Genomic DNA, 8,944 nt, shown 5'->3' on the forward strand with positions numbered 1-8,944 from the left:
ATTCGGGATTCTCTCACTGGAGACGCTGCTCTTCGTACCCACTGTCGTCCACGGCTGCGGTCTCGAATTTTAGCTGATTTTCCACCCACGAATTGGATGCTTGTGACTTTTTAAAAAGTTTGTATTTAAATTCCAGTTAGTTAACATGCAGCGTCATATTAGTTGCAGGGGTGCGGTACCGTGATGCGTCACGTCCATACAATACCTGGTGCTCCTCACAGCAAGGGCCCTCTTTGAAAAAACATGGACGTCATGAGTTTGTGGGCCATCCTGGTGCAGAGGCCACGCTAATCTTCCCTGTACGGGTCCAGTTTTACTGTATGTGCTGCTGCAGTGAGCACTGTGACTTTTTTTATTTTTTAGCACTCTGACTTTTGAGATAGGTAGATTAAACAACTGCCTCCACGGCATGCTTTGAAGGAGACCCTGACCGACAGCCAGGGAAGGCGATTATGGCCGTGTCCTCAACACTAAAGGGTACTGGTGGCAGCATGCTGTGTGGGAAGGGGATGAGGTGATCCGTAGATATTTGCTGAGTTGCATGAGACTGGAGGTTCAAATCCTGGCTCTGCTTCTAGCTTCTAGGACATTAGGCAAGTTGCTAACTAACCCTCTGGGAATCTCGGTGGCTCACATGTATGTTGAGGGATGAAGACAGCTCCTTCATCGGGTAGGCCAAGGACTGAAGAGGGTGATGTACGTAAAGTCCTGTGTGGTCCTCACAACAAGGTAGATATGTCAATATCAGATGCAGAGGAAAACTCCTGATCATTTCACTTCAATTTCTGCCACAGCCTACACCTTACAGCGAGCAAGGGGAAAAACGTAAAGGAGAAGTAGGGAACTCTGGCCAATTCCAGTGAGGCTTTACCCATCAGGAAAGGAAGGGGTAGACATCCTGTGGGACTTGCCAGTAGGACTGCGTGGGGCAGCGTCTTGTTAATGAAAGACATGGGGAAGAAGCAGGGAAGCAGGGAGACGAGGGAGCCTGATCCCAGCTTCCTCCCAACCTCCAGCAGCAGCCACATCGCCTGCGGCAAGCAGAAGGCCCAAGGAATGAGGAATTCTGCTGAGTAGAATATACAGATCCCAGATCAGATCGAGTTCTTAAAGATGTTAGCATAATGCCTCCATTTTCTTATCTGTATAATGGGTGTTATAATAGTCCCTACACCTTGGGTGGTTGTGAAGATGAAATAAGATAATCTACGTGAAGGATTGAGCATAGAAGCCCAGGACAGACAGCAAGCAGTGCACGAATGTTGGCGACGGTTAATATTTCGTGTTTTTTGTCAATAGATGGAAGTGTTAACAATTACTTCATTCATTACCTTATTTATCAATAGATGGAAGTGTTAACAATTACTTCATTCATTACCTTATTTATCAGTGGATCGATTTGAATTTAATAAACACTTGTTCACTCCATTTATCATCAAATATTTATTGAGATCTTATACTGTGCTGGTCCTAGGCTGGGCTTAGGAGATGCCAAGACTCATTTGGCAAGAAGTTTGAAGGCTAGTGGGGAGAGAGGTGGGTAAAGAAAAACAGGACGAGGCAAAGTGTATAAAGTGTCACAACAGATAGTTGTATAAAATGCCTCTGGAACCCAGAGAAGCCAGGAAGGGCTTCACACAGAAGATGCTCTTCGGACTGAATCCTAGAAGGTGAGCAGCCTGAGGAGTGTGGGCTGTGAGTTTCAGGGTAACAAAAACAGCTTGCAGAAAGGGCACAGACTTCCAGTTATAAAATAAACAAGTCGTGGGGAGATCGCGTGCAGCATGATGGCCACAGTCAATAATACTGTATTGTACATTTGAAAGTTGCTGAGAGAGGGGCACCTGGGTGGCTCACTCGGTTAAGTGTCTGCCTTTGGCTCAGGTCATGATCCCAGGGTCCTGGAATTGAGCCCCAAGTTGGGCTCCCAGCTCTCAGGGAACCTGCTTTTGCCTCTTCTCCCCACTTGTGTTCTCTCTCACTCTCTCTCAAATAAATAAATAAATAAATAAATAAATAAATAAAATCTTAAAAAAAAAAAAAGAAAAAGAACATTGTTGTGAGAGTAGATCTTAAAAGTTCAAGAAAAAAGAGAAAGAGATGGGAGTGAAGTTGTGAAAGAAAGGGCTGGGGGCCACGAGGCCTTTGGTGTGGGTGGTGCCCCACCATCTGCCTGGCGCCCCGCCCTGATTCAGTCTCAACCTCTGGCTGGGGCTGCAGAGCCCCGCGGCCCGGCCGGAGCCCAAGCCCGCTCCTGCGCCGAGGAGACACAGTAGTTCACCTTGCTCGCTGTCTGGTCCGGTGGGCTTTGGAGTCTGTTCTGAGCTCCTGCTTCACTGCCAGCTATGAGGCGTCCTCCTTATTCCTGTTACAGGCTCTCCCTGGTGTTCCAGTCCTAACAACTGACTTGGTCTCTTTCTTTCTTCCACATTTTGCCTCAAAGTTTCTCTAACACTGGAATTCTGCCTTTTCTTTTCCGCACTCCCCAGGGCTCGGGGTCTCTTCTCAAGCCCTGTCCTTGGCCCTGGGGCTCACCCCGGGCTGTGTTCGGTTCGCGGATGGTTATTGCCCACCAGACTCCTCCTCTTCTCCCTCCTTGGGGTGGCCTGCCAATGGCCTCCAAAGGGCTGATCTGCCTCTTTGCTGCCTACACAAAAACTCCCATCTACAACCTGTTTCAGCTGCCTGCCGGAAGTGCCCTTGGAACCTTCCCATCCACAAAACTGGTTTGGCTCACCATTGATTGAATTCCCAATTCCGTGACTATTGCCAATGACGAGTGCATTACCTCGGTGTTAAAGGTACCACCAAACATCGGCTTTCGGGGACACAGGTATGCCATAAGCTTTTGTAAATTCCCCGTAAGAATTTGGACTTGCACGAGGCATCCAGTCGAAACTATCAGAATATATGCTACCAGCGAGCCTTAGCGTTGAGGGCCCAGGCCTGTCTGTACTGCTGAGCTCTTCATGGCGCGTATCATCTTCCCTGACGTCGCTCAGGGCATTAGGACACCAGTCAGAGGCTACCAGACACAACTTTTCAAAAACAGACTTGGGAATAAAGTCGCAAGAGGAAATGAGGACCATTTGGAAATTTGAGAACCCACATGTTCTCTGGGGGTTTTTAGGTTTTGTTTTATTTTTTTTTTCAGGAAAGATTACAAAGTTTCAACCTGTTCTAACGCTAGCCCATCTGCTGCTTTATTAGTGACAACAGCAGCATCTTCTAAGGCTCTCGTCTGAAGCAGTACTTTCCAAAAAAATTACAGAAAGAACTTTTGGATTTGATGGACCATATTTTGTCTTTTTTTTTTTCCCTTTGAAAAAATATATCCCAACTGGAGAGCATTTTAGAGAGATGCTCTAAATTTCTATGTGCATAGAAATATTCAGTGAGTCATGCCTAGTGTTGTAGGTCTATTCCGGTGCGTGGGGTTTCCAGAACAATTACATAAGTGTTAGCATAGCCAGGAACTTTTGACATTTGTGGCAGCTTAATGGAGTTCTTTTCATCGTTGAAAATATCCTAATTGTTGTTTCCTTGAATTTAAAATGCATAAAACTGGTGAAGTCGTATAAATTGATTTTGAGGCATTTCTGTCAAATGTGCTTTGTTGGCAAAGAGACTGCAGAAAATTTATTTGAAATGAAATACAGGTGATCAAGCTGTAACAAATACAATAATCCAATCATCCAGCAGAAATTGCCTTAGAACATAAATTGTACATGAGACACTGTCCTTTTCCTTCTCCCATCCATCAAGATTTCTTTTATAATCTGAGTGTCTGTAGCCTATTGTTTACTAAGACAGATTAAATATGGGAGCTATTCAACAATACGGTTTTGAAAATGCTGGGCATCCGAAAGCTACTAGAACACACCAATACATTGCTTTTATTTTTCAGAAGATTGCCTAGGAAATAATGGGATATTTCAAGTACCACTAGTGTTTGTGAATATGCTCATTACCTTTTTTTGTTTATTTGTGTGAAGACGCTCAAGTTCCAAGGTATCTTCCAATAAGAGAAACTAGAGAAAGATCCAGCTGGAGCTATTACCTATTCATCTTTTCCATCTCAAAAGTGAGCCTTCCCAAATCCAGGGCTTAGGGGCTTTCTAGAGAGGGGGAAATCCGTAGTTCTTGTAGATGTTGCGTGTCTTGCACAACTTCCCTACCGGCTTATTTTCCTGCAGATAAGAGGTTGTAGTTATGGGTGTCACTGTATTTATTGGTCCAAAAGACTGGTACAAAGGACAGGCAGGCAGAGAGGGCACTGACTCACAAAGCTTGCCATCTGCCCGTCCCTTTGGAAGGGACAGGACAGTCCATCGAGTCCAACTCTTCACACCCGAGTGCTGTTGGATTCTTTCCACATGACCACAAGCACTTGAATACCCTTCCTCTGTAGCAAAGCCTGTAAGCGCAGGGCACCCTGGGAACCCCCCCAGGTGAGGCTGTGTGAACTGCGTGGGCTGTGGTTGCAGAGATGAGAATGTAAATGGGATCACAAGTATAGTAAGTATGCTTGTGACATGGAGTCATCGTTAGAGTTAGCCTGTTGATGTTGGACTACGACGTGCCACCCAGGACTGTTTCTAAGAATCTACTGCACATGTACCCCGGGGCTTAGGAGATAAGATGAAAAAAGGAATTTGGTGTCCTTGCCAAGACTTCTAGATATTGGGGAGGGTCTTTTTTAGGAGGAAATCATATTCATCTCAGGGCTGGGAGGGTGGAGTGGGAAGAAGACAGCCTTAGCGAGTAAGAAAATACTGCCAAAACTGAGGCTGACTCAAAATATAGCCTCTAGACCAACAGAAAAGAGGTGAGGGGAGCTGTCCTACTCTCTTTCACTGAAAAGCTCCTCATCCTATTCTTCATATTCCTGGCTGTCCACATCTGGTAGTCACCAAGTCCAACTAAGCTCTCTCACCTCTGAGTCTGGAATCCATCTTCCCCCTCTCCATTTCTCCAGCCTGAGTTCAATCTGTTACCCTCTTTCACCGGAATCACTGTGGTAGTCTCCTAACTGGTTTTCCTGCTTGCGATCTTCCCCCGACAACCCATATCTCATCTAGGGGATCTTTTATTGTTTAATAATGGGAATTTATTGGGAGTATTTCTGTCAACCCTCAGGATAGACCAGAAGACTCAGAAATTGATAGAAACTGGTGAGGTGTGGGGATGAGGTAAGTGTAGGAGTTATTCAACAGCATTGTCATGTCCTGCCCAAAATGAATGATTTTCCATCATTTCTGGGGAATTGTTTTCTAGCTTTCTATCCCCTTTTCAAGATTTTGATTCTAAAGAGTGAATATTTGTTCCAAGTTGGTCAGGTGGCTGTTTTTTGGTTAGTAGAGGGCTCAGGGCACCTGGACTTAACAGTCTCATCACACTTGCCAGTGGGGGAGATGTCATCCTTCAAAAGGAAATAAAAATGGAGTAGATAGGGGCATCTGGGTGGCTCAGTTGGTTAAGCGTCTGCCTTCGGCTCAGGTCATGATCCTGGGGTCCTGGGATCAAGCCCCACGTCAGGCTCCCTGCTCAGCAGGGAGTCCACTTCTCCCTTTCCCCTCGCTTATGCTCTTTCTCTCAAATAAATAAAAATCTTTAAAAAATTTTTTTTTAAATGGAGCAGATAATGAATGTTCAAAAATCAGCATGTGTGCACTATATGTTGCTTATAGAAGGGGCACCCAAGTGCAATGGAAATATATTTATTATCCCTTTGTTATATAAAGTTAACAAGATATAAGCTTGTTCACTTATGTCTCTTCACCAAAAGACACTGATGTCATTGAAGGAGGAACCACGTCTTACTCATCTTTGTATGCCTGACCTCTCACAGATGCAGTAAATATTCATTGTACATTGTACGAAAGAATGAATCAATGTCCATTTAAATTAAAGCTCTGTTTTGTCTAGTCTGTAAGTTTCTGGAATTACTTTATGGTCCCCCAGGCTTCAGTGATCCTTCTTCCTGACCTAACCTGCTCAACACTGAACTCAGTAGTACTCAGTCCACTCACTCCCTGGGTGGTCCCGAAGGGAGAGAGAGAGAACCAAGAGACTATATGTCAAATACAAGATTCTTTCTGCTCCCATTGAGCCATCTTTTCTGTCCCCATTTGATCTTCAGGAACTCCTAACATGCATTTGTTCCTGGGATGCTTAGTAATTCTTGATAAGTTGATATCTAACTATTTTACTTGACATAATACAATGAATGGAAAGAATGTGTTTTGAAATCAAACAGATGTAGTTTCCAATATGAACCTACCAATTACTACCTTTGTGACCCTGGATACTTTTTTTTAACTGCTCTGAATCTTGGGTTACACATATGTTCACTGAAGATACTACAACTGTAAATGAAATAATATATGCAAAAACACTTGTCAAAATGCTTGTCATATGGCAGGTGTTCAGTGAACATCAGCTCCATTCTGCTTTGGTGGCCTACAGTGACAGAGGCATGAGAGAAATTTGCAGTGCTGGAGTAGGTAATTTGAACTGAAAGGAAAAGAGAGAAAAGCAGAATGAACATAATGATTTGCTCTAATGTAAATCAAACTCAATTATTAACTTTTCACTGAACTATATGCAACATACCAAAGTTTAAAAAATGTTAAGAGTGCCTGGGTGGTTCACTCAGTTGAGCGTCCGACTGTGGGTTTTGGCTCAGGTTATGATCTCATGGGTTGTGGGATGGAGCCCCGCGTTGGGCCCTGCACTCAGCATGGAGTCAGCTTCGGATTCTCTCTACCTCACCCTCCCACTCTCTCTCTCAAATAAATCTTTAAAAAAAATTTTAAGTGTGTTTAAGGCAGAAACAAGCCCATATATATTTCTGAAACAACAGAAGTAGATATTCCCCAGACTAGAACCCGCATGGGCATAACATTGGAAGAGATTTCTTCTCCAGCGTGTGGCGTTGTTTTGTTCCACTCTAGGGTGCACTGGGATGAAGTCCTGAGTGTATTATAAGTTGCTAGCTACTACCAGCAGAGAGGTCACTTATATGGAAACCCCAAGACAGAATAGATTTAGGGCTGGAGAATCAGCAAGCATTCAAATGAGCACGTCGCCTGGGGGGCGGGGGTGAGGGAGGGGCTCTGCTCAATAACTTTTTTCGGCTTCTCTGGAAGGCTCATTTTTTTGGTTTATCTCATCAATAAAAGAACATGTTCCATTAGGTATGGTTTAATTAATTATGTGATGTAATAAAAATTATAGTGAGGTCGGTTCTAGAAAAAGGAATTAAAGAAACATTGACTATGACTGTATTTTTGTTTTCTCATTTAAGAGATCACAAAAAACTCAAGGTACTGCAGTAGAAAGATAATTTGAGTTTCTCTCAAATTAAATAATAATTTCAAAAAACCGTGTTGCCCTGAGGAGACATTAAAATCAACTCAGCAGCTCAAGAGGACAGCAGGATCCCCACTTCGGTCTCCAATAGCACTCCTTCCTCTTGCCCACTTTCCTTGTTCTCCCCAACTCTAAGCTGCTCACACATGGCCGATCCGCCCCCTGGGGAGGAGCATAGGCTCTCCTGGTGTGGGGATGCCGGGTATGCTCATTCAGGGTTGGGAGGAGAGGGAAGGTAATGCGGTAGAGCTGGAAGACAGTGAGCTAAAGATAGTCTGAGCCACCTCCACACCTCTCCCTGCCCAACGGCACCACGTCTCCTCCTGCCAGAGGGGAACCATGGTGCCACAGTGGCCTGAGGACAGAGAGGCTTAATTTTTCTTTGGAGAACAGCCCTTCTCTGAAAGGAGAAATGTCTATCAATCATGGTGCCTCCCCTTAACCCGGCCAAGAGGAGGATGGATACACAATTGAAGGGAGGTCTATCAGATGCTCTTGACCTGGAATTCTGATGTCAAGAGAAGTGACACAAAAACTCAGAATGGTCCCAGATTATTTACTCTGGTAGCCACAGCCAAAGAAAACTGCATTATTCCTAACACCTGAATTCCTAGAGCTTCTCTTACACTTCTATGCAGCAGATCCTCAGCTTTTCCTGTTCTGTGAGCTACTCTCTATCCTTCTAATAAATTCATTTGTTAGAAGATATCCAGACTTAGCTTCTGTAATTCCCAGCACCGGATTCGGGCTAACATAGCTTCTCCAATGCTACAGGCTCAAATGCAATGCTAAGGGTCAAAATTTGGGAGGTGGGAGGAGTCACTGGGGGTCAAACATTTACTAAGGTACCAAGTTCGATTTTTCTCAAGCCATTCAAATCCCCTATGTTGGCTTTATGACAACCCTCCCAAGCCTGGGAAGGCAAAGGAGCCCCACTTTCCCAGGATTAATCTGGTTGAAATCACCAGATTCTCTGCTTCTGCCAGTGTAATTCCAATAAGCCCCACAGATTCTAACAAAAGGTCAGTGGTGCTGGTCTAGGTGGGTACGTTTAAATCAGTCTTGTAAGAGGCAGAGCCAAAGTCGCATGGTAATTATATAACAGATTAGGATGGAAAAGCAGCCACTGCAGTTAGGTCAATAGGCATTTAAAAAATCACTGCGTGGGAACCTTTTCAAACCACAACCCTCCATTAGGAGCCTACATTTCCCAGAAGATCCTCATTCCTTCATTTCGGCAGCAATTTCAGTCAGCTGGAACCACTGTTTCTGCACAACGGCAACTGGAAAAGAAACCGAATTTTACTTTCCTGTAAGCAACATCTCCTGGAGATGGCATTTTGTGTCCCTAAGATGTCACATGCTTTTGAAGTTATTTTCGGTTTTGGTTTGCAAAGTATCCTAAATTAGCAATAACCAGCCTTCTCATGGAGTTTAGGGAGGGAGGGGGAAGGCGTGCTTAGATAGGAAAGGAGGGCCCTGAAACATTTACCAGAACCCTCCCTCAATCTGTTGAAATTTCTTCTTTTTAAAATTTGTTTATTTTTGCTGCAGGTGCCCTTCCAACATC

At 44.3% G+C, this 8,944-nt stretch overlaps 1 non-coding gene across 1 annotated transcript; it reads right to left on the reverse strand.

Annotated features, from left to right (window-relative positions):
* Positions 1-237: 237 nt before the first annotated feature.
* LOC117796557 lies at positions 238-341 on the reverse strand. The gene has a single exon (XR_004621108.1). It is a non-coding gene; the product is annotated as a U6 spliceosomal RNA (small nuclear RNA).
* Positions 342-8,944: the final 8,603 nt, after the last annotated feature.

Source organism: Ailuropoda melanoleuca, chromosome 15 (assembly GCF_002007445.2).
Source record: "Ailuropoda melanoleuca isolate Jingjing chromosome 15, ASM200744v2, whole genome shotgun sequence".
In the NCBI taxonomy this organism is placed as follows: Eukaryota; Metazoa; Chordata; class Mammalia; order Carnivora; family Ursidae; genus Ailuropoda; species Ailuropoda melanoleuca.